The 24697-nt window shown below is 42.5% G+C and overlaps 1 protein-coding gene across 3 annotated transcripts in view; it reads left to right on the top strand.

The window, feature by feature from the left end:
* Nucleotides 1-5629: 5629 nt before the first annotated feature.
* The window catches only part of ELOVL7 (ELOVL fatty acid elongase 7), a 72481-nt gene continuing 53413 nt past the window's right edge, over nt 5630-24697 (top strand). The window contains exons 1-2 of one of the 3 annotated variants that reach the window (XM_030843848.2): nt 5630-5785; nt 6417-6555. The gene's annotated coding sequence lies outside the window, so the exon portion shown is untranslated. Of the gene's footprint in view, nt 5786-6416; nt 6556-23141; nt 23240-24697 lie in introns of those variants that run through there. The other 2 variants (XM_030843838.2, XM_060295801.2) reach the window with 2 other exon arrangements.

Raw genomic sequence — 24697 nt, 5'->3', positions numbered from 1 at the left:
AAGAAGTCGAAAGCAAGAAGAATTGATCAATACAGAAATTATGTGGCATCCTTTTGTATTTTATAATAATATTAATGGAGAAATTCTAACCAGGGCCTATAATAATTTCATTTCAAAATTAGCAATATAACAAACTAATAAAATGTATCCAAACTGAAATATAGATTAGAGAAATCAATGACAGAGATATGCATTCTCTTAGGTTCTCTTTATAACATACTGGTTTCCACTTTTATAATAGTTTAGTGATGAAGCATCTCTCCCTTGCCTTGGATCACATTTCTGTTTTTGACATTTATGAACTTAAATTTTGTTATGCTCTTTCCACGTAATTCTTCTATTTCTATTTACAACAACACTAAAACTTCTGTTTACCGGTTGACTATATCTCCCCACATTGATGATTTTTCTGCATCAATACAACAGCTTGATTAAACAGATTATTTTAAAAGGAACATTCACTTCTTTAGACTCTGATGGGATGCTTCAGTATATGCTAATCACATTTGTTAAACTTTCTTTGATACCGTTCGTTATTATAAATTTGTACCTACTTTGTTTTTATTTCTATCAGCCACAAGTTTCTTTGTAAGGTAGTCATGAAGAAAATATTTTCCAGCTATTAGAAATCAGTGTTCAGGTGTTTCTCCATATATATATCCAAAATAGCATTAAGAAGTGTGAACATTGTTTGGTTATTTCATTGTGGATCTCTTTTTATTGTCTGTTTGTGTTCTCTGGGTGTTCATATCATCACCCAATTTAGTATCATCTGTGATTTGAATTAATGTGCAGTGTACCTCTATGTCCAGACCAAAAATAAAAGAGTTAACATTCTTCCGAGATACTTTAAACTGAATGCAATTTAATATCCAAAAAACAAACAAACAAACAAAAATGTGAGGGGACTTCCCTGGCAGTCCAGCGGTTAAGACTTCGCCTTCCAATGCAGGGGGTTTGGGTTCAATCCCTGGTCAGGGAGCTAAGATCCCACATATCTCGTGGCCAAAAAACCAAAACATAAAACAGAAGCAATATTATAACAAATTCAATAAAGACTTTAAAAATGTTCCACATCAAAAAAAAAAAAGGAACAACAACAAAAAAGAAAAAACAGTGAGAAATCATTTCACACCCATCCGACTGGGAAAAATATAAGGTCTGAAAACATCAAATGTTGGCAAGGATGGCGGGAACTATTAATACAATGTGGTGCTAGTGTAAATTGGCACCACTTAGCAAAGTCTATCAGTCAAGGAGAGTCTGTCAGTCAGGGTCCTGAGCTGCAAGAAATAGAAACAAAGTAAGTTAAACATAAAAGGTGTTTATTGAAAAATATTGAGAGCTTACAGAATCTCCACAAACGCTGGATAATAGGCTTGGAAAATGTAGGAACAAAGTCAAGCTTTGCCGACAAACTAGAGCTAAATTTATGCCAGTGAATCAGTCTGGGAAGCCACCCATGCCACTAGCAAACACAACTTCTTGTGTCACTAGCTTCAATTTCGGAATCCTGGGAGGAGGGTTGTCAGGGAGTTGCGGCAACTGTGAGCTCTAGCTGCCCAAGCGGGTGGCAAAGTGAGTATCATGCGTTTTCAGCTTCTTTAACGGGAGGTGAGCTCTGCCTCTATGAAGTCATAATAGGAACTACCTCAAATATAGACAGAGGATTCAGATACAGGGCAGCCAAAAAACAGCAAATGTCCGTAGAAGAGAACAATCTATTCCATGACCAGTAGTTCCATTTGTAAGTATAAACCCTAGAACTTTTTCTCCATGTGTACAAGAAAATAGTTGCTTGTATATTCCTTGACACATTGTCTCCAGAGGGAAAAATTAAAACTAACCCAATTTTGTTCATTAGAAGGCAAATGAATAAATGGTTTAGTTATACAATAGAATACTCTATAGTATTTAAATGAGTGAGCTAAATGAATCAACATGACTAAAAAACAAAGTTGTAGAAGAATACATACAGTATGATACTATTTCCATAAAATTTAACCATATACAAAATTACAGTATATATTGAGATAGATATACTAATGAAAGTATAAACACATGCATGGAAATGATACATAGCTACTTCAGGATACCTTTGGGAGAAAGAAAAGGATTAGGATAGGGTGGAGCTTTAACTGTAACATTTTATTGGTTTAAAAAAATCATCAGGGCTTCTCTGGTGGTGCAGTGGTTGAGAGTCCGCCTGCCGATGCAGGGGACACGGGTTCGTGCCCCGGTCCGGGAAGATCCCACATGCTGTGGAGCGGCTGCGCCCGTGAGCCATGGCTGCTGGGCCTGCGCGTCCGGAGCCTGTGCTCCGCAACGGGCGAGGCCACAGCAGTGAGAGGCCCGCGTACCGCAAAAAATAAAATAAAATAAAAATAAGCTAAATTTGGAAAATGTTAACATTTGCATAGTGAACAATATTATTATTTCACCCAGATCCCTTTGGATCCCTACTGACCTCAATAAATCACTTGCACACAACTTTCTGCCTCAGGTCTGCTTCTGGGAAATCTGACCTAAAACAATCTATCAACACAAGCTCCTACTTCCCCCCAATCTTTGCCCATAACTCTACCTTCCCTCTGTTGCCTATTGGTGAATGTGCATGTTCGGATCTGAAAACCCAAATGGGGTGGGTTTTCATTCCTTCTGTTTCTCCAAACCTGTTCTGTCATGGTCAAGCAAAGACTTCCATATTGCTAAATCAAGGGCCAATTTTGGTTCCCAGCTTATTGGGCAATCACTTCCCTCACCTTGAAACACTTTCTTCCCTTGCTATGATAAAAGTTTGGATTCTTGTTCAGCAAATACTCATTCTCCTCACCCTTCCACTGTAGGTTGAATATGCTTCCCACTCCCCTCTGATGTTGGATTTGGCTATGTGACCCACTCTAGCCAATGAAATATTGGCCAACCCAATGTGAGCAGAGGCCTTAAACATGCTTCAATAATGTGAGCAGAGGCCCACAAATCATGTGGATTTTGGACTGCCTCTTGTACCCCGGTTGATCTTCTCCAGGTGGCTGCTGACTCTTCAATCTGGGTTCCAGAAATAACACACATGGGACAGACTTAAGCTGAATCTGCAACCTAAAGCAGAACCACCCAGCTGAGCACAGCCTAGATCTACTGAACTGCAACCAATCTGCTGACTCGTGGGCATGAGAACAGGCATACTGCTATAAGCCACTGACCATGGAGTGATTTGTTATACAGAACTATTGTGGCAATAGCTGACTAACACACTTGCCTTCCAGGAAACCACACTCTCCTGATTTTACTCAAATCTCAGGACTATTCCTCCTCATCCCCTGATGGCTTAATAGCGGGGTGCCCCAGGACGAAGTTCTGAAACCTCTTCTCTAGTCTCACTCACGGTGCTCTTAGCCATTTTCAGACCAGAGAATAAATAAATATCATGTGGAAGCTCCCAAATTTATATCACCAGGCCAGACCTCTCTCTTGAACTCCAGACTGGTATAACCAACTTCCTACTTGACATTCCCACTTGGATATCTAATAGGCATCTTAAATTAAATCAGTCCCACAAACAACTCCTGATGAACCCCCACCCAACTGTCTTCTCTCAGTCTTCCTTTCCTTAGTAAATGGCAGCTCTCTCCTTCCAGTTGATAGAGGAAAACACCCTGGAGTCATCCTTGACCTTTTATGTCCCGCCTTTCACACCCCACATCAGATCCTCGCGAAATCTTGTTGATATTACCTTCCACTCCACTCCAACAGCTCTGGCCTCCTTGCCATTCTGTGAACGTGATCATCTGGGGCACGCTCATGCCCTGGGCCGTTAGCCTTACAGTTCCCGATGACTGGAATGCTGTTACCCAGATAGACACACAGGCTTGCCACCTCATCTCTGTACAATTTTGGCTCAAATGCCTCCTTCACCTGAGGACTTCCCTAGCTACTTTAACAGTGCAACTCCTCACCTCCCCACCTCCAGAAGTCCCTATCCCCATTCCTTCTTTACTTTTCTTCACAGCACTTATCACTACATGAACACTCATACTTTACTTGCTTATTCATCTGGGGTCTGTCATCTCCAACTAGAACGAAGGTAAATGAAAGTACGTTCCACAAGAACAGAGGGTTTTTTTTTTTTTTTTTGGTCTGTTTTGTTAGCTGTTGAATCTTCAGAGCCTGGAACATAAAAGCACTGAATATATATTTGTTAAATGAATGAATCCATTTGATCTTTTGCATACTTGAAATTTCATAATTGTATATAGATGGGCAGATAGTGACAAATGCAAAGACAAATATTGTTAAGCAATTGTCTCTAGTTCCCAGTAGCCAAGACTACTAAATGACATGGTTTTATTATGAAAGCAAAGTTTATCTAAAAGGAAGGAGAAATCTTTAGTTTCACTGAAGCTGGGATTCTCTTAAATTTGAGCTTTCATGTTTTTTGCTTTTTCTTTTTCTTCCTGAATGGCTACTATGGGGGCTCTCAACATTTTGTATAAAACATTTAAAATCTCTTGTTGATGCAGTAGGATTAGGTGATGGTAGGCAACTACCTGTATGTGAGGAAAACATGCTTGTGGCCCACTGAGTGTTCTTCCTACCCTCCCTCCCCTGTAGTCTGGACCCTTTTGTTGTGATTTCATACTTAAAACTCACAGCAGAAACTCACAGGCCAGGTTTGTGAGGTGCATGGGCCAGGACTGCAACCCCTGAGGTTATTTTTCCAGTTTCTAGAAGACAACTCAATTCTAGTTCTTGGTTTTTGCCTCCTGAACAAGTAACTTCTTTTGTAAGTAACAAGTAACTCTTATTTTGCCCTCCAGCTATTGATGCCAGGATTCCAAAACATGAGAGCGGTTAGGAGGCTCATGATCAAACACAAAGCCAGGTAAGGTAAAAAATAATGGAGCGCGCATACACCCGCCTGACATTCATCCTCACCCCACCGCTCAAGCCAGCCGTGGATGAGGAAAAGTCAGTGTGCCAGAGTGTGTTGGCTGCAGCAGCAGCTGTTACTAACCAGGGCAGAAAAGTTAACTTAGATTATATACAATTTCCTCTTCATTGCTCTAAAAGCCCCCTTCACTCCCCAATATTTGCGGCAATTCTCCAGTTTTTAATAAGCAGGGGATGGAGCTGACCCAAATTGGGTCTCTCGCCGCCGTTGGGTCTGGCCTCCATTTCAGATAATGAATTAACCCTCCGAATAGCCTTTTCAGGAGCAAGAACTCCCCTTTTTTCTCCCTCTCCGCCGCCAGCCTCACCCTGGGCCAGGTTTTCCTCATTTCAGATTTTTCTGCAACTCAATCCTGAGTCATGCATGACGACAGTTTTCACACTATTTATGTTAAGCCTCGAGATGACCTCAGGTGATGACATTTGTGCTCAGAAAGAAATGTAATTAGTCTGGATCTCCCCGAGCGGTCCTCGGTCCCCCGTCCCGGCCGCGCTTCGAGCTGCGGGGCGCCGAGCCAGGCGGAGGTGGGGCGACCGAGGCCGCGCGCCCTTCCCGGTCGATCCCTCCCGGGAGGGAGGCTCCTCCCCGCGGTCCCTCGCGAGTACCTGGCGGCGGCGGCGGCGGCGGCGGCAGGCGGTCAGGGGGCGGCGCTCCGCGGCGTCACGCGGCGGGGTGGGAGAGCGGGCAGGTGACACCCGGCGGCCTCCGCCCCTTTTCCAGCTCGGTCGGCTGCCCGGGCAGCAGGGCCCGCTGTGAGGAGCTCCGCGCTAGCGCCGCCGCCCGCCGCCGCCCTCTGCGCCCGCGCCCGGGCACTTGGGCTCAGCTCCTCGCCGGGTGAGTGTGGGGCTCCCAGCCGGTGGGCCGGGGCCAAACTTTTCCGAGGCGCTGAGGAGAAGAGATGGGGGGAGGGAGAGAGACGCCGGGGGCAGGGGTCGGGAGCAGCCCAGTGGAAAGAACTTGGGCGCGGCGCGCGGGGAGTGGGATACGGGTCCCGGAGACTCGGGAGCCCGGCCAGGCCCTGCCTGGGCTCTGGCGGGCCCCTCGGAAGTTGTCGCCGCGCCGTCTTTGGGTGCCCAGGGTCGAAGCCCTTCGCGCCGGAGGGAGGGGCCGCCGCGCTCACCTGCGCCTTCTCTGGGAGCCCACCGCCGCCCCCAGCATCCCAAAGGGATGGTGGTCCCCGCCGCCCCTGGGCTTTTGAGCCTCTCCCGAGCGCTCCCGCGGGACAGGGCCCAGCTGTTCCGGGCGGGAGGACAAAGGCGCTTGCGGGTGGGACTGGGAGGGAGAGGGACCTGCTCGACCTTGACCTCCGAGGTCACTTTCCCAGCTCCTGGATTTGGGCTCGCTCGCCCGCCCCCCGAACCCCCCCCCCCACAGAATCCCCGAGCCCCTTTCTTTCTGCTTTTTCCCCTCTGGGGCGCTTTTGTGTCCTCGAGGCCGGAATGAACTTGGGGCGTTGCTCTTGCAGCGGGCGCTGCCTCTTTGGCTCCCCGAGCTGCATCCTGTCCCGACGGCAGCTGCTGGCTGAGGAGAGTGATGAGTACACAGCGGTGGAACAGGTCGTGCCGGAGATGGAAATCGGAAAGCCTGTTGTTTCATCTTACAGGGTATCGTTGGTTAGGAAATGGGCCTTCTCCCCTAATCAGCCAGCGCTGATTCAAACTTACCGGATGCCGAGAGAACGCTCTTGGGAAAGCTGCGACAGGAAGGATATGGTCTCTACCCCTGTCCAATCGCTGTGTGGTTGGGAAAACAAGTCGCACAAAGACTGAAGAATAGTTTTAGCGAGCCAAGCCTTTTTCCTCTTGCTGAGCTGTTCCCTCGAAGAGCATTTTCATTTAACCCTGTACTCGCAGGTTACTCTTTATTTCACTTCTCGCTTGTATTGCTTAACTGCTGTGAAAGAGTCTTCGATACTTTGGGGTTGCCTCCGGCTTCTTAGCCATCACTTGTTTGTTAATTCCCTTATTTTGTAGTTTCTGCTTCTACCACTGGCCAGGAATTGTTCTCCTCAAGGTCACCGACGATTAAAAAAATACTTTCCCCCCAGTGGCAGACATTTATCGAATGCTTCTGTGCCCGGCACTGTTCTAAGAACTTGTATCAACTCTTTTAATCCTGGCAACAATCCTATGGGGGTAAATAAATGATAACATTATCATTTTACGGATAAGGAAACTGAGACACGGGAACTTGCCCAGGACGCACAAGTAGCAGGAGGAGATTCCAACTCAGGGGCCCTGGTCCAGCGTTGAGGCTATTAACCACTGTGCATACTGCCTCACCTAGAGTTCCTTTCTTCATCCTTACTTTCTTGAAGTCCTGTGCTTCTTCATGTTCACTGACTAGGCTCTCAGTCTCAGGTCCTTCTTTTCCTTCTTGTGTGACTTTGTACTCATTTAGGTTTTCTTTTCATAGAATTTTGTTACTTAGGTTATCAGTGCTACTTACCCACTTAAAGATTCTGTGCTTTCCATGTATCTGGGGGCTTCCCTGGTGGCGCAGTGGTTGAGAGTCCGCCTGCCGATGCAGGGGACGCAGGTTCGTGCCCCGGTCCGGGAGGATCCCACATGCCGCAGAGCGGCTGGGCCCGTGAGTCATGGCTGCTGAGCCTGCGCGTCCGGAGCCTGTGCTCCGCAATGGGAGAGGCCATAGCAGTGAGAGGCCCAAGTACCGTAAAAAAAAAAAAAAAAAAGATTCTGTGCTTTCCATGTATCTTATTCAGTTTTAGTGTAGCATATGTCAGTGCATACTGTAATATTCCATTTGGACTTGCCGTGCTTTGCCCCAAAGCATTTCTAGTTAGCATCATTTATGTCAGCCTCCCTCCCTTTTATTGTAGTCACCCAGGTGCAAAACAGCAGTCAAGTCTCACATCACACTTCTCCCAATCATGAAACCTCTTCTGTCGGCTTTTACCTTGTCTCTTCCTTCTAGCCTTCCTCATTCTCATCCCCGTTCCCTACTCCTCTTCACCAGTCTCCCTCTTCCCCACTCCTGAACATTCATTTATCACTTATGTCATTTTTCTTTTTACTGTTGGTTAGCTTCTTTCATAAATATTCATGGTCCACAGAAAGATTGTTAACAACTTAAGACTTTAACTCTTCAAGCCTTACAACTAGTAGTTGCTTGATAAATGTTTGCAGAATATGATGCAAGATGAATTAATGTAGCATATATTGGGTGGGTTGAATAATGGTGGAAACCTTTTTGAAATTTTTAAGCCGGGTTTTACAGGGTGTTAAGGATGCGTTGGTAGACGTGGGGGACCTGGCAGGCTTTGTAGAGGAAGGGCAGGGAAGCCTCTGCCAACTCCATTGCTGCAGATAGGAACCCAGCTACCCTGGCTAAACATTCCATTTAGAAAGGTAAGGAAGTAGGGCCATATCAGCAGAGAGCCATGAATCCTAACCTCATCCTAGCCAAACAAAATATGAAGCCACACAGAGTTACAAGAAAAACCCAATTTCATTGAAAAATATAACACATACACAAAAATGCATAAAACATAAATGAAGAGATTACCACAGTAGATATATTTAGCAGTAGAATGACTGTCTTCTTCTGGCAGTAGATATGATAGTTGAATGAGACTGCAGAAAAGCCAAATGGGAATCTTTTCTCGAAACCTCTGTATAAGGTAATTGTGGGCCTGGACTAGTCCTGAGAGGCATTGTCGAGGAAGAATTGGCTGTGTTTGGGGAGGGTTGAGGAGAGGAGAAAAGAAAACTGGAAGGATGTACCAAAACGGTGAAATTGGCGAGCCAAAAAGAGAGTTTTGTCACCTTGAGTGTGAGTCGACCAGACTAAATATTTTGCCATTTTACCTTTGTCTCTCTCTATTTATTTATTTGTTGGCTGCGTTGGGTCTTCATTGCTGTGCGTGGGCTTCCTCTAGTTGCGGCGAGCGGGGGCTACTCTTTGTGGCAGAACGCGGGCTTCTTACTGTGGTGGCTTCCTTGTTGCGGAGCACGGGCTCTAGGCACGCGGCTTCAGTAGTTGCAGCATGCAGGCTCAGCAGTTGTGGCACATGGGCCCTACAGCGTGTGGATTTCAGTAGTTGTGGCGCACGGACTTCAGTAGCTGTGGCATGCGGGCTCAATAGTTGTGGTGCACAGGCTTAATTGCTCTGTGGCGTGTGGGATCTTCCTGGACCAGGGATCAAACCCATGTCCCCTGCATTGGCAGGCAGATTCTTAACCACTGCGCCACCAGGAAAGTCCCCGCTCTCATTTTTTAAATGCATGTTTTCCTACATCCTACTACATATAGAATTTTAGTATGTTGTGTTTTCCTTATAATACACAGTAAGCATTTTTCACCTGTATTTTCCAAAACTCCTATTGTCTGCCTTATATTCTAAAAATTATAATGTAATTTCCTTAACTAATCCTCCATTTTTGGATAGGTATATTAGCAACAGTTATAAACAACTTAAGTCACAGTAATGCTTACCTTTGCAGTTATATCATTTTACAAATTGGGATTTGTTTCTTTATGCTAGACAGTGGAATATACTTAAAGCCTCTGACCTCAGGTACTTACTGGTCGAGTTGAAGAAATAAGACTTTTTGGGCTTCCCTGGTGGCGCAGTGGTTGAGAGTCCGCCTGCCGATGCAGGGGACACGGGTTCATGCCCCGGTCCGGGAGGATCCCACATGCCGCGGAGCGGCTGGGCCCGTGAGCCATGGGCGCTGAGCCTGCGTGTCCGGAGCCTGTGCTCTGCAAGGGGAGAGGCCACAACAGTGAGAGGCCTACATACCGCAAAACAAAAACAAAAACAAACAAACAAAAAAAAACAAAAAAAAGAAATAAGACTTTTTCTAGTTTGTTTAATTGCTTATTCTCCTTGGTGTGCTACATGTGCAAACATCAGCTTTAGAATATAGAAGAATGCTGTTTACCAAACAAATAATTTTGGAGCCTTTGTATATACAGTAGCATGTTAAATTGAGAACTAATCTTGAGTTTCAATAAAACACACCATATAGCATGGAAAGAAGCATGCCATAAACACATTTTTAGAGAGGAATATATCTTATATGTATTTCTGTGACTCATCCAATTTGGACCATTCACATGTTATGAAATAGCTGAACACTAATGCAAATTTAGCACTTTATAAGATTGGTCTTTTTTAAAAAAATTGAGATTTTTAATTATTCCTAATTGATTTAGATATATTAAAAGCACATGTTATTGCCTTGACAAGTAAAATTATCCTTTTTGTTAGTGATAAATATTTCTAAACAGACCGTTATTCAGAGGAACTAAGTTACCATATAACATATAACTCATAAATGTGCCACGTTAAAGACAAATCTTCATCCACTTGGAGAAGCAGCACAGGCCTTGAACACCAGCAGCCCAGCTCCTTTGTCCCCTCTAACATAAGGTATAGAGCAAAACCTAGCCAAAATCGGGGAGTTTCAGAAGTTGCATACTCAACAAACATTTGAGTGTCAGCTTTGCGTCAGGCAAAGTAGTCGGCAGGGTGCTGAAGCCCGTCCAGATCTATGTGGGTTCAAGGGAGGTAAACACTTAGAGTACAGTGTGGAAAACTGTGATTAACACAGAGTGTTGGGGAAGCCGAGCAGAGAAAGGCAGACAAAGTTGTCCTCCTGAGCCGAAAGAAGGAAGACTGGGAGTTGGGGCAGCAGAGAAATGGGATGAGGGTGGGAAATCAAATTCAGGCTGAGAGCATGCAGGTGCATTCAGAGAATTGGAAACACTGTAAAATCACTGCAGAGGAGGGTGTGAGAAGAGGTTGCCTAGGTATGCACAGCTGGCTTACTGAGAGCCTTGATTCACCTAGTAAAGATTTTGGATTTTATCCTACAGACAATGGGGAGCCAGTGGAGCCCTTTAAGAAGGGAAGGGACCTGTTAAGATTTGTATTTTTTGTTGTTGTTTTTTTGGCTGCATTGGATCTTTGTTGCTGCGTTGGGTCTTCGTTGCAGCGTGCGGGCTTTCTCTAGTTGCGGCGAGCAGGGGCTACTCTTTGTGGCAGTGCGCGGGCTTCTCATTGCGGTGGCTTCTCTTGTTGCGGAGCTCGGGCTCTAGGCGCACGGGCTTCAGTAGTTGTGGCACACGGGCTCAGTAGTTGCAGGCTCTAGAGCACAGGTTCAATAGTTGTGGTGCACAGGCTTAGTTGCTCTGCAGCATATGGGATCTTCCCAGACCAGGACCCGAACCTGTGTCCCCTGCACTGGCAGGCGATTTCTTAACCACTGTGCCACCAGGGAAGCCCAAGATTTGTAGTTTGAAAGCACCTGTCTGCATGTGCAACTTAACATTTCTGGAACCTCCCTTTCTCCCGTGGAGGCTTTATCTCCTTTCTCTATCTGATCTGGAAAGGACAGCTACCTTCACTATTTACATGAGATATCTTGATTATGCTCAGTGTACATAACAATTTGGGAATAGAAAACGATCTTGTGCCACATGTTTATAGAAAGCTCAAGCCTGCATTTAAGTTTTTACCTGCTTGCTGAAAATCATGAGGTGAAACGTTTGGGCATCTTTTAGACATCAGTCATAGTTGCAGTCAGGCACTTTCTGTGCATTTTCTCAGGAATTGTCTAAAGCCAGCAAGGTCTGCACCAGAATCCTCACAGCACACATGGGTGCAGAAAAGTGAAGAAAGGTGCTCAGGTGAAGAAGCAGAAAGGGTGCTCAGCTAGGGTACACGGTTACAAGTGCGAAGCTAGCATTTAAACCCAGCTATGGTTACAATGTTCAGGTTCTTCCCCCTCTGCATACTAACTCAGTGGGTTGATGATTTAGCGGGTATGAGAGACACTAGGGCTCTGATATCCAACGATAGTTTTGTGAGGGCATAAGGACAACCATAAACGTAAACTTGATTTAGACTTTTTAGGGTCAGTGGTAGAAATGTGAGAACTAGAAAAAGAGGGTTTGACTAGTTGTCCCTCAACTAAATACAGCCCCTCCATTCTTCTGCTCCTTCCTTTCCATCCCCAATTGTGGGATTTTGTCTTAATAGCACATTTGTGATGTATTTGTTTGCTTATCATAATTCAGTGACATAACATGGACAGAACAGAAGGAAAGGCTGCTTGTATTTAAGGGGGACTTATCCTAAGCCTGTATGGGGCTTCCCTGCCCTCTCCTCTTCTTTCCTTTTTCCTGCCTTCTCTAGGCAGAGAGTGCTGTGTTGGATCCCCTGAGCCAAAAAGTTTTATGTCTGAGAAGCAAACAAACAAACTAATGAATGCTGGCCTCACATTTTAAGACCTCTGCTCTTTACCCTTCAGTTCACTAGAAGGCACACGCTTATACCTTCAGTCTTTGAAGAATTTCTTTGAAATTCTAACAGGTGTGACTTTAACCTGAAGAAAGAAAGAAGGTAGAAGTCACATTCTTAGGAAACCAGAGTTTAATTACTGATTATTTAATAGCTTGTTCCTGAGCAAACATGGAATTTAAAAAATGAAGTTGTGGGGCTTCCCTGGTGGCACAGTGGTTGGGAGTCCGCCTGCCGATGCAGGGGACACGGGTTCATGCCCTGGTCCGGGAAGATCCCACATGCCGCGGAGCGGCTGGGCCCGTGAGCCATGGACGCTGAGCCTGCGCGTCCGGAGCCTGTGCTCCGCAATGGGAGAGGCCACAACAGTGAGAGGCCCGCGTACCGCAAAAAAAAAAAAAAATGAAGTTGTGAGAACCACTATTCATTGTTCAAAGGGAGGGGAAAAATAGGATAATAGATGTGATATTAAACATTAAATATAGTTAATATTTTTAAAATTAAAAAATAGAAATATTAGGTTGAACACATGCAATTGCCGTTTCTCTAGGAGAAGTATTTGTATATTGGCAATTACATATGGTTCATCCTAATATAAAGACAGTCCTCTTGACATCTAACCAGTTGACCCTACAAGCCCATGCTTCTCATTTCCCCAAAAAGCAGACCAAATGCTGCCCAGGCATGATGAACACCAGTTCCTAGCAGCCTGTTCCCTGCTCTGATGGCTGGCTCGGTGGCTGTATTTATTGCAAACTTGTTGGTGCCAGTTATGCTTGTTATTGTGATTAGATAATTTAAATGTGTGTAAATCTATAAAGTGCAAAAGGGAAAGAGTATTATTGCTTCTGTGAAAGGAATGTTGAATTCTCTGAAAAGATTCCATAAAAGTGAGTGCCTTAAAAAGTGGGCAGGAGAACTAACTGTAAAGAGTTGGAGAGAAAATTGTGAAAACTTGAAAGATAATATCCTGAGCTTGCTTTACAAGTTTTTTTTTTGTTTTTTAGTTTTCAGTCCACTTAGAACATTAAAAGTGGAAATTGTAGAAAATAAATTCTGAGTATGGTTTACATGAGAAAAATATCGGGGAGGAATTCTTCCTCAAAGAAAATCTTGAAACTACTTTGGAAAGTTGGCAGTTAATGCATACTTATATGTCTCAAGGTAAAGTACGTATTTATGGGGTGTACATAATTTTTTAAAAAATATTTTATTTATTTTTTTGGCTGCTTTGGGTCTTTGTTGCTGTGTGCGGGCTTTCACTAGTTGCGGCGAGAGGGGGCCACTCTGTTGGGGTGCACGGGCTTCTCATTGAAGTGGCTTCTCTTGTTGAGGAGCACGGGCTCTAGGCACGCGGGCTCAGTAGTTGTGGCTCGCGGGCTCTAGAGCGCAGGCTCAGTAGTTGTGGCGCACGGGCTCAGTTGCTCCGCGGCATGTGGGATCTTCCTGGACCAGGGCTCGAACCAGTGTCCCCTGCATTGTCAGGTGGATTCTTAACCACTGTGCCACCAGGGAAGCCCAAAACATCAATTTTTAAGGTAGTATTTTTTTCCCCTAGAAATGAATTGTACAAGGGATTTATTTATGAGGTAGGTTCTTATAAAGAGGATCTTGAATCACTTCATGTATAATACTTTCAATAATAGTTTTGGTAAAGATGGAAAGATATTCTTTAAATTAACATTGGTTCTTTTTAAAAAAATTTTTTTTAATTAAATTAAATTTTTATTTGGCTGCACCACACATCATGTGGAATCTTAGTTCCCTGACCAGGGATCAAACCCATGCTCCCTCCAGGGGAAGCATGGAATCTTAACCACTGGACTGCCAGGGAAGTCCCGTAAATTAATGTTGGTTCTTGGTAACTCATTTATTATGGACATGAATGAAGGTAAACCCTTTGAAAGCATTTCTCCAAAGGTGCCAGGGCTAGGCTAATAAAGTTTAGGTTCTTATAACGATATACAATAACAACTCACATTAGGTAGATCAGGGTATTTTTAGACCTGAAATTGGTCTATGGATGGGCATTAGAGGGTCCATAAGCTCTCCAAAACATCAGATTTATGTATACACATCATCTCTAGGGAGGTAGCACATAGCACCATAGTCTCAAAGGTTAAAAGCTATTGATTTGGGAAAGACATGAAATAAAATATATAAAATGCTTAATAAAGTTTAACTTATTGTATACATGTACAAGGATTAGCTTTTAATGTTAATGTTGGAATTAGACATATAATGTTGACATGAACCAACTATGTAGACTTTATCCATGTTATAAGGACACAGTACCGATAGTGAGGCCCTAGAAAAGAGAGATCTGCTTCATCCGTGGTAGTTTTCATTTCTGTTTTCCTGGTTCTCTGGGAAGAAAGGTTTCTACTTATTAAGTGTTAAATCAATATTCACTCATTTATGAAATAAATGTTGGCAGTTTTCTGTGTGCTAGACCCTGGAGATATAGAAATCTAGACGTCAACTCCTCTTCTCATTTATTTCTTTATCTCATGCCCACATCCAAATTAGCAGCGGTCATGTCAGCTCCGTCCCCAAAGTGTATCCTGAATCCATCTATTCAGTAAACTCCTAATCCTGCTGCCTCCCTACCATCAACTCTCTACCAAGCAAGTAACTTAATTTTTAAATCATAAGTCAGATCATGTCACTGCTTTGCTTAAAAGCCTCTGATGAGAGTTTCAGTTTTATAAGATGTAAAGAGTTCTAGGATGGAGGGAGGTGATGGTTGCACAACAATATGAATGTACTTCATACCACTGAACAGGGCACTTGAAAATGGTTAAGTTGGTAAATTTTATGTGTATTTTACCATAATTAAAAAAATAGTCATACACACGAGTTAGACAAGGTTCTCAGAAGAAACACGTTTCGTGTGTATAGGCTTTAAGTGAATTCAAAGCAATGGATTCCTTCTAGGACAATAGGCTTTAACAAGAAAGCTTTTTCTTTCTTTTTTTCCTTTTAATTCCATTTTTATATGCATACCTGCTGACTCGTGTGCTTCTGGCATGGATAAATTAAGGGAGCAGTGTCTGCATGTAAGATGAGATGTGATCAATATTACTGATCCATGTGTAGCCTGGCGAGGGGACGGGGAATTCCCGTCCCCAGGTGGCACAGAGCTGTCCTTTGCAACATTCTCATAAAATTGGGCAAAGAGTTCGCACCGCAATGTTTACGGGAGCAGGAGGGATGGGGAAAATAAACGTAACTCTACAAAAGCAAACTCTAATGCATGCAAGGATCATTAGGTTGGCAGGTATATTAATAAGTGAAAAATCTGGAAGTATAATGGTAGAACATAAGGCTTGTACTGCTTCTGTTTTAGTGCAAAAATGTACTAGCCCATACGCTTAAGTGTATGGCCCACAAATTGAACAATTTAATGTTGACATCATATCCATGATATTATGTGGAGTTTTTGCTAAGGGGAAACTAACTCGTCCAGCCTAAAATGTTTCTTTTAATCTGTATTCTGTTCTTCTAGTCATGCCATTAATAGTGCTCATGTTATCAATTTCCCCCTTTATTGAAAACAATAAACATTTATTTAAAACAATTATAATCCTTCTGGGGGCACTGGAAGCACAATGTGGTGATCATCTTGCTTTTACTTTTTTAAAACATTTGAACTATGATTTTGCTAGAAATAGGAGGCCCAGTGATGGAATGTTAGAGGAATGGAAACTGACAATGTTGTGAAGGTTTAGAAGCAAATACATACGTGTAGCTTGGAGTGCTGATATCTAATATACCATTGATTCCACTAACTCGAAATAAACACATTTAATCTTGAAAAAAATAGTTATACAACAACAACAACAAAAAGTCTTTGATGGTTTCCCCTTGTACGTAGAATAAAACCCTGGCTCTTTCACTGAGGCCTCAAGGCCCTGCATGCCCACTTCTCCGAGTTAGCTAGCATCCACGTCCTCTTTGTGCTCCGCTCGCCGTTCCTCTGACGTACTGTTTGTCCCTGCCTCTGGGCCTTTGCCCTTGCTGTTGTCTCCTGCAGGACTGTTCGCCCTTAGATCTTCTCAAATGTTCTAGAGCTTTCTGGCTACCCTTCTAGTGTTGCTGCCCTCTGCCTCTGGTGACCCTATCACATCAGTCTGTCATGTTTCCTTTCTTCATAACTTTTGCCACATTTGCCTGATGTTTGTGTTTATCTTTGTTTACTTATGTGTCTTCCCACAAGAAAGTAAACTGTATGAGAATAGGGATTTTGCTGTATCCCTCATGTCAAGAAGGGTGCTTGGCACATAGTGGGTACCCAGATATTTATTGAATAAGTGAATGGAGATGTGGTCCCTTCCCCCAAGGACCTTACAGTTTCTGATACTGAGTCTCAGGAGCCCTGAATTGTGCTTGTGAGCGAGGTCTCACATAGCGGATAGGCAACTTGTTCTGCCCCAAATAAAGTGATGTGGCGAAGGAGAAGGAGAGAATGATGTTGGGGCCAAAAGGGTCAAAAACACATCAGCTGTTACCTCTCATTCAAGGATGGAGAGAAACTTTTCCTCTCTTCTATCTCCCTCCCCATCTAAAAGAAAAATATGAGAAAACAACACTATAGGTACGTATCAATATTCAGGCATGAACCCTGCGCAAGCCAAGCTTAAAATGAAAATTACGTAAGATATCTTTTATTACATTCCCAGAAACACCTGACACCCCTGGACCATTTGCTCTTCGAGGATCCATTATGAGCACTCAGTTGTATTCGTCAATCAGATTGTCTTGCGAAAATGAGACAAAAATCTTCCCAATCTTTCTATCACTCCAATATTACCTTCTTTAGCACACATTTCCCCGGTGACAGTCAAAACTCACCCTTTCCATACTGCTGTCATTTTGTGCATGGATAACTGGACTTTTGTGTTCATGTTTTTCATTAATATTTTTCATGGTAAATATAGGAAAAAGTTTTATGATATAGATAGATTCTCTATGCTTGACATGGAAAATCATACTTTCACATAATCAGAAAAGTTAGACTACTTTCTGACTACAATAATAGATTGTATGCTGATTTTAGAAATATAGAAGACTTGTAACAAAAAAACAAAACAAAACAAACTTGTAACAAAAAGAAAACAGACATCACCCATAATCCCACCAACCAGAAATTACCATTGCTAACATTTTGGTAAATTACTTTGCAGCCTCTTGTAGGCACTTTTTCAAAGGTTGTCAGAGTTTTTCTTGGGGAAAAAAATTGGAAACTACTTAGTTGAAGAACAAACCATTTCCTAGTATACTTAAAAAACAACCACCACCACCACCTTATAAGCATTTTTAACATGGAAATTTTCTTTCTTTCTTGTTTTAAAAACTCATATTATGGAAATTTCCAAACATTTATAAAAGCAGAGAGAATACTATAACGAACTAGATGTACACATCACCCAGGATCATGGCTAATCTTATTTCATCTGTAAATATTTTGGTGTATCTCCAAAGGATAAGGACTTTAAAAAAATTACCACAGTACCATTATCACACCTAAAAAGTTAAAAATAATCCATTAATGCCATCAAATATCCAGTCAGCAGGAAGTTTAAAAAATACGTATAAATCAGGTTATGACTAAAAGGGCAATAGTTTAGAAATTCTTGGCTAATAGGATGATATACAGTCCACTTAACAAACTATACAAACAGTTATAAGAAAAGATTAAAAACAACAGAAACTTACTTAGCCGTGCTTATTTCATGTAGGTAAGTATTAATATGTTATTAAATAATCTGACAATATATTTCCATAACTTTGCTATTTCTACATTCTCGGTGTTCAATTTAAAATGCAGTGTCCACCTGTGCCAAATGAATTTTTTTAACTCGTCTATTTTGGGGGCTAGTACAGGGCAAAAGTGTGAACTGGGTACATAAAAGTCAGCAGTTTATTTCATTTATTTATTTTTAAGAATATTTTGCTGCGTTGGGCCTTCATTGCTGCGTGCGGGCTTTCTCTAGTTGCGGCGAGCAGGGGCTACTCTTCGTTGCGGCGCACCGGCTTCTCATTGTGGTGGCTTCTTTTGTTGTGGAGCACGGGCCTAGAGTGCATGGGCTTCAGAAGTTGTGGCACAAGGGCTCAGTAGTTGTGGCGCACAGGCTCTAGAGCGTGGGCTCAGTAGTTGTGTGTATGGGTTCAGTTGCTCCGCAGCATGTGGGATCTTCCCAGACCAGGGATTGAACCTGTGTCCCCTGGCATTGGCAGGTGGAGTCTTAACCACTGCACCACCAGGGAAGTTCCAAGTCAGCAGTTTAAAATGTTCTCATAAGGTCCCATACTATGCACATTTAATATATTTTCCTAAAGCTATAAATACTTTATCTGAAGTAGAATAAAAACGACAATTTTAGGCATAAACTCTGTTACATTAATAAAGCAGAGTAAAACCATTTATTTATCTGGGTTTTTATGAGTAGTAGAAATAATCTTTTTGCTCTTAAGAACACATGATAACTTTTAAAGAAAAAAAAGCAAAATCCTAAAAGTCTCTGATGAATGTATTCCTATTTCAGTTATTGTGAGGGTGTAATAGAGAGAATTTAGAGAATAGCAAGAAAATTTACTTGGCCAAGAGAATTGCTGGACGATTCAGGTTGCTGGCTTGTCACTGTCAGTGGAGAGGAAACTAGGGTGTGAATCAGGGAAGATTGATCCCTTGGTCCAGCACAGAGCCTGGACAGGTGTCTGCTGTATGGATGGAAAGGAATGAGAAAGGCAGAGAAAGTGAAGGAAAAGTGAAGAAAAGGAAGATCTAGAAGAAGGAAGGGTAGGAGGCCAAGGTTTGGAGCCTGGAAACATGGGTAGATTGTGGTGTCAAAATTGGTCTTAGAGAAACTGGATCAGAGGAAGGTTTTGACTGAGATACTGGTAATTCCTTTGTTTTTATTCCTTCGTAATCATTGCAGGTTAAGTGAACAAATTACATGCTCATTTGTAGAGTTTGAGACTTTTAATCAGTGACTTTTTCAGGGCAATTCCTTCATGATGGGATATTTAGAGATTTAGCAATTGTTGATATATTTCAAAGATCAGATGGTTGAAACTCATAATGGTAGATAAAGCCAGAATCATTAGAATTTCTCCCTCGCCTCTCCTCCCCCACCAAGGGAAAAATCCTTGGAAATCATTTAAGTATTGCCTGTAAAACTAACTGGAAAGGAAAAGTCTTTCTTTGTTTATTTAGAAAGACATTTGTAAATATTTGCTGTGACCACTTTTATAGGGCAGTCATTGTTTTAATCTTGCATTGGTTTGCAATTTCTCTTTGATGTTGAGCTATTGTTTCAAAGGGCCATAGCTGGAGGCGCCCACATTGAGATAATATTGAACTAAACTCTATTTTTCTATCCAGATAAATAGTGGGGGGATATGTTTGTCTTTCTAAGTTGTTAATTCTAGAATCATTCATATCAAAATTATTTAACTTAAAAATTAAGTAATGCTATTTAGCAATACTATACTTTATTATAAATGTATTGTATTTTACATACATTATGCATTAAATCTATTTGTCTCCTAGCTTAGGAATGTAACTGTATTTTTCCCTGGGAAAACCTTTTCTTCAGCTAAAATAATCAAATTATAAATTTTGTTCTCAGTTGGCGATGTCTTTTGCAGACATGGAATAAATGCAGATCCTCTGTTGTTCACAATCTGTGTTACTTTTTAATTTGTGAAACAGCACTGAGACACCTTAATAACATTTTATTAGAACTGAATGAAGAATATGGTGTAGATACAGGAACAAGTCTGCTAACCCAGGGGCCGTTTATTATGAAGTTTCATTTGCAAAATGCTATTGAAAATCAGTAAGAAAGCAGGGAGATCATCCCTGAGCAGAGAAGACAGTGTCCTGAAGTCCATTGAGTAAATCTGTACTTGACCCATAGGGAGATCCTCTGGTTTTTAATCACAGCCCATATAGCATTATTTTATTTTATTTATTTATTTTTCCATATAGCATTATTTTAAACATTCCAGCATCATTGTTTATCTAGTTTCTCATCCCATAGCAGATTAAGGGCAGCAAGTTAGAAAGAATGGGGTCTTATAGAACCAGGAATGCTGTTAACAGACAATGTAGTGGCTAACAAGCTGATAGGGAGGAGACAGGAAATACATCAGAAGCAGACACGGGTTTTGGAACTTTTTAGTGTAGGGCAAAGGTCCACAGCTGTAGACATGGATAGTCCCAGAGAGCAGTGCTGTGATACTGCTGGTCTTACTAATATCCCTGAATCATCCAGAAAGTTTCAGTGTATAAGATGGTTGAAATCTTTTAAAAAATGTTTTACATTTTTCTATCAGAAGCACTTTTTGAAGTGATTACACCTACAGATAAGCATTTCAGTATCTAAAACATTCACTTCTATGGAACGCTGCAATCCTGGATGAGGCTGGATAAATGAATTGTATCCAGAAATAGAAAGCAGGATAAATCAATTTAGTCTTTACTGTTGGTTACTTTTCTTATCCACACTTCTTTTTGAGGACCATTTGTTTTTCTTCCTTTTATGGGCTTCTCTGCATATTTTAGGGATGTGTGCTATTAGGCACATGTGTGTTATAATACTTTCCCTATGTTCAGATTTTTTGTTCTCTCTAGGAGTCATCAATCCACATGACCTACCCATCTACTCTGGGTACCATCTCCCTCCCCTGATGAGGCTCCATTCCCTATTCCCATCCCCACCCAGAATGAACCTGTTACTGCCAATTCTGGCTTGTCTCAAAGGCGAAGTATTTGAGGTCAGTTGATTTCCACCCTTCCTCTCATGATTCTTGGTTACTGCCTATAAGAGATACGCCTTACTAGGTATTACAGCCTTTCTGTTGTCTCCTCCTACTGTTAACCACACCTTCAGCTCTGTCTTTTATCCTTTGAAACCCTGTTCCACTGTGTTCAAACTCTATCATATCTTCAGTACTATCACCTGCCAAAAATAACTGAATCATGGCTCTTCCCCTTACCCCATGCCCACACGCTCCTCATGAAAAGGTTCATCCATCCATCCACTCAACAAATATTTGCATGTCTGACACATCCCAGGCACCATCTCAGGTGCTAGAGAGGCAGCAATGCACAGAACAGAAAAAGATCCCTGCCCCCGAGGAGCTCATATTCCAGAGTATTACTGGGGAGTGGAGGGAATCAGACCATAAACAAATAAATATAGAATGTTGGTGAAATATATAAAAATAATGATGTCATGGACATATACACACTAACAAACGTAAGGTAGATAGCTAGTGGGAAGCCGCCGCATGGCACAGGGATATCGGCTCGGTGCTTTGTGACTGCCTGGAGGGGTGGGATAGGGACGGTGGAAGGGAGGGAGACGCAAGCGGGAAGAGATATGGGAACATATGTATATGTATAACTGATTCACTTTGTTATAAAGCAGAAACTAACACACCATTGTAAAGCAATTATACCCCAATAAAGATGTTAAAAAAAATAAAAATAATGATGAAAAGTGCTATGGGGAAAAATAAAGCAATAAAGACAGGGAAGTGCATGTTGATGGGGTGATGAAGGTGACATTTTAGTAGAGATCCGAAAAAAGTAAAGAAGCATGCAGGTATCTGCAAGAAGAGAATTCCACATTGTCGGGACAGTGGTTTCAGATGCTTTGAGGCAGGGTTGTTCTTGGCGTGTTCAAGAAAGGACAAGGAGCCCAGTGTGGCTGACACTAGCTAAGTAGGAGAAGAGGTGAGAGGAGGAAAGGTCAGAGAGGTAGTCAGGGCCACTTATAGGAACTTTGACTTTTAGTGTGAGTGAGGTGGGAAGACATTGGCGCATTTTAAGCAGAGAAGTGACATCAGTTGGGTGTTTTTCTTTTGTTTTGTTTTTTTCTTCAGCGTGATGAATACATTGGAGATGGACAAAGGTGAAATCGGGGAGACCAGTTGAGAGGCTATTGCAGTAATTCAGATAAGGGAGGACCACCGGTAGAATGAAAAGTGACTTGGACCACCAGTAGAGTGAAGAGTGCTTGGATTCTAAAAACATATTTAGGAGACAGCGTTGTCAGGATTTGCTGATGGGTTTGATGTTGGGGGTGAGAAATGGAGGATTTTTCTCGTATTCAAAGGTACTACACCTTTGGATGGACTGGCCAGAATTCCCCTGTCTTCCCATTGCCACATCTGAATCAAACTTACTTTTTCACTTCCATGGGCAAGTAAAACAAAACTCTCCTTTTCTGGATGCCTCCCTCTCCAGCTTTGCTCTCTGCTTTTCTTAAACCTCTTTGCCCATCATTTCCCTCTTCAGTCCCACACGCATTGTGGACTTTGGCATCTGACTTGATTTGGCATCTCCCCATCCTCTCTCTCTCTGGGAGACTTCAAAACCCTTTCAGAGACCAACTACGAGTAGCCTCATCAGACAAAGTTTGTTGTCTGACCCAACTGTGATAAGCTCTACTAGACTGTAATTGCCTGCTTTCATAGCACATCTCTGGGCCTCTTCACCTGGAAATGTGCCAAGAAAAAATCATCAATTCTAATATCCCTTCTTCGAACCACAGCCTCTGGTTTATCAGCTCTCTTACACCTCTCCCTTTTTTTTTTCCCCTTCCAGTTTTATTGAGATATAATTGACATACATAAGCTCTAAGCTCACAGTATAATTATTTGACTTATATACATCCTGAAATGAGGACCACAATAAGTTTAGTGAACATCCATTGTCTTATATAGATTCAGAGTTAAAGAAATAAAAACATTTTTCTACCTTGTGTTGAGAGCTCTTAGGGTTTTCTCTCGTGACAACTTTCATATGGAACATAGAGCAGTGTTAATTATATTTATCACGTTGTATATTACATCCCTGGTACTTATTTATTTTTCTTTACTCTCACAAAGTTTATATGCAACCATGGGGGAGATGCTCAACAAATGAAGGAATACACATGAGGGGAAAAAAAAGGATGAAACACAGATGGTGCGATGCTAAGAATTCAAGGTGATGTTTCTGTCAGGTTTGTTTGTTTTACATCTTTATTGGAGTATAATTGCTTTACAATGCTGTGTTAGTTTCTGCTTTATAACAAAGTGAATCAGCTATACATATACATATATCCCCATATCCCCTCCCTCTTGCTTGTCCCTCCCACCCTCCCTATCCCACCCCTCTAGTGGACACAAAGCACTGAGCTGATCTCCCTGTGCTATGCGGCTGCTTCCCACTAGCTATCTGTTTTACATTTGGCAGTGTATATATGTCCATGCCACTCTCTCACTTCGTCCCAGCTTACCCTTCCCCCTCCCCGTGTCCTCAAGTCCATTATTCTCTACGTCTGCGTCTTTATTCCTGTCCTACCCCTAGGTTCTTCAGAACCATTTTTTTTTTTTTTTTAGATTCCATATATATGCGTTAGCATAGGGTATTTGTTTTTCTCTTTCTGAGTTACCTTACGCTGTGACAGACTCTAGGTCCATCCACCTCACTACAAATAACTCAATTTCGTTTCTTTTTATGGCTGAGTAACATTCCATTGTATATATGTGCCACATTTTCTTTATCCATTCATCTCTCAGTGGACACTTAGGTTGCTTCCATGTCCTGGCTATTGTAAATAGAGCCACAGTGAACATTGTGGTACATGACTTTTTTTTTTTTTTTTTTTTCCGGTACGCGGGCCTCTCACTGATGTGACCTCTCCCATTGCGGAGCACAGGCTCCGGACGCACAGGTCCAGCGGCCATGGCTCACGGGCCCAGCCGCTCTGTGGCATGTGGGATCCTCCCGGACCGGGGCACGAACCTGTGTCCCCCGCATCGGCAGGCGGACTCTCAACCACTGCGCCACCAGGGAAGCCCCGTGACTCTTTTTGAATTATGGTTTTCTCAGGGTATATGCCCAGTAGTGGGATTGCTGGGTCATATGGTCGTTCTATTTTTAGTTTTTTAAGGAACCTCCATACTCTTCTCCATAGTGGCTGTATCAGTTTACTTTCCCACCAACAGTGCAAGAGGGTTCCCTTTTCTCCACACCCTCTCCATCATTTATTGTTTGTAGATTTTTTGATGATGGCCATTCTGACTGATGTGAGGTGATACCTCATTGTAGTTTTGATTTGCATTTCTCTAATGATTAGTGATGTTGAGCATCCTTTCATGTGTTTGTTGGCAATCTGTATATCTTCTTTGGAGAAATGCTTAGACCACTATTCTTCTCATTCATCCACAACTGGTTTTAATCACCATCTAGATGTGAAAGCTTCCCAAATCTGTATCTGCAGCCTTGACCTTTCTCCCAAGTGCCTGCTGGCCATCTCCACCTGAATGTCCCACAGGCTTGTAACACTGGAATTTATGAATTCCCTGCCTCTTAAACCTGTTCCTCTTTCTGTGATCCTTATCTCCTCTGGTGACACCACCACGCACATACTCACTCCACCAAACCAGAAACTTTAGTCACGCTCCCTTGTGTCTTT

This window comes from Globicephala melas, chromosome 3 (genome assembly GCF_963455315.2).
Source record: "Globicephala melas chromosome 3, mGloMel1.2, whole genome shotgun sequence".
Taxonomy (NCBI): Eukaryota; Metazoa; Chordata; class Mammalia; order Artiodactyla; family Delphinidae; genus Globicephala; species Globicephala melas.
Note: the sequence above shows the minus strand (reverse complement) of the source record. Positions and strands in the feature narration are given on the sequence as shown.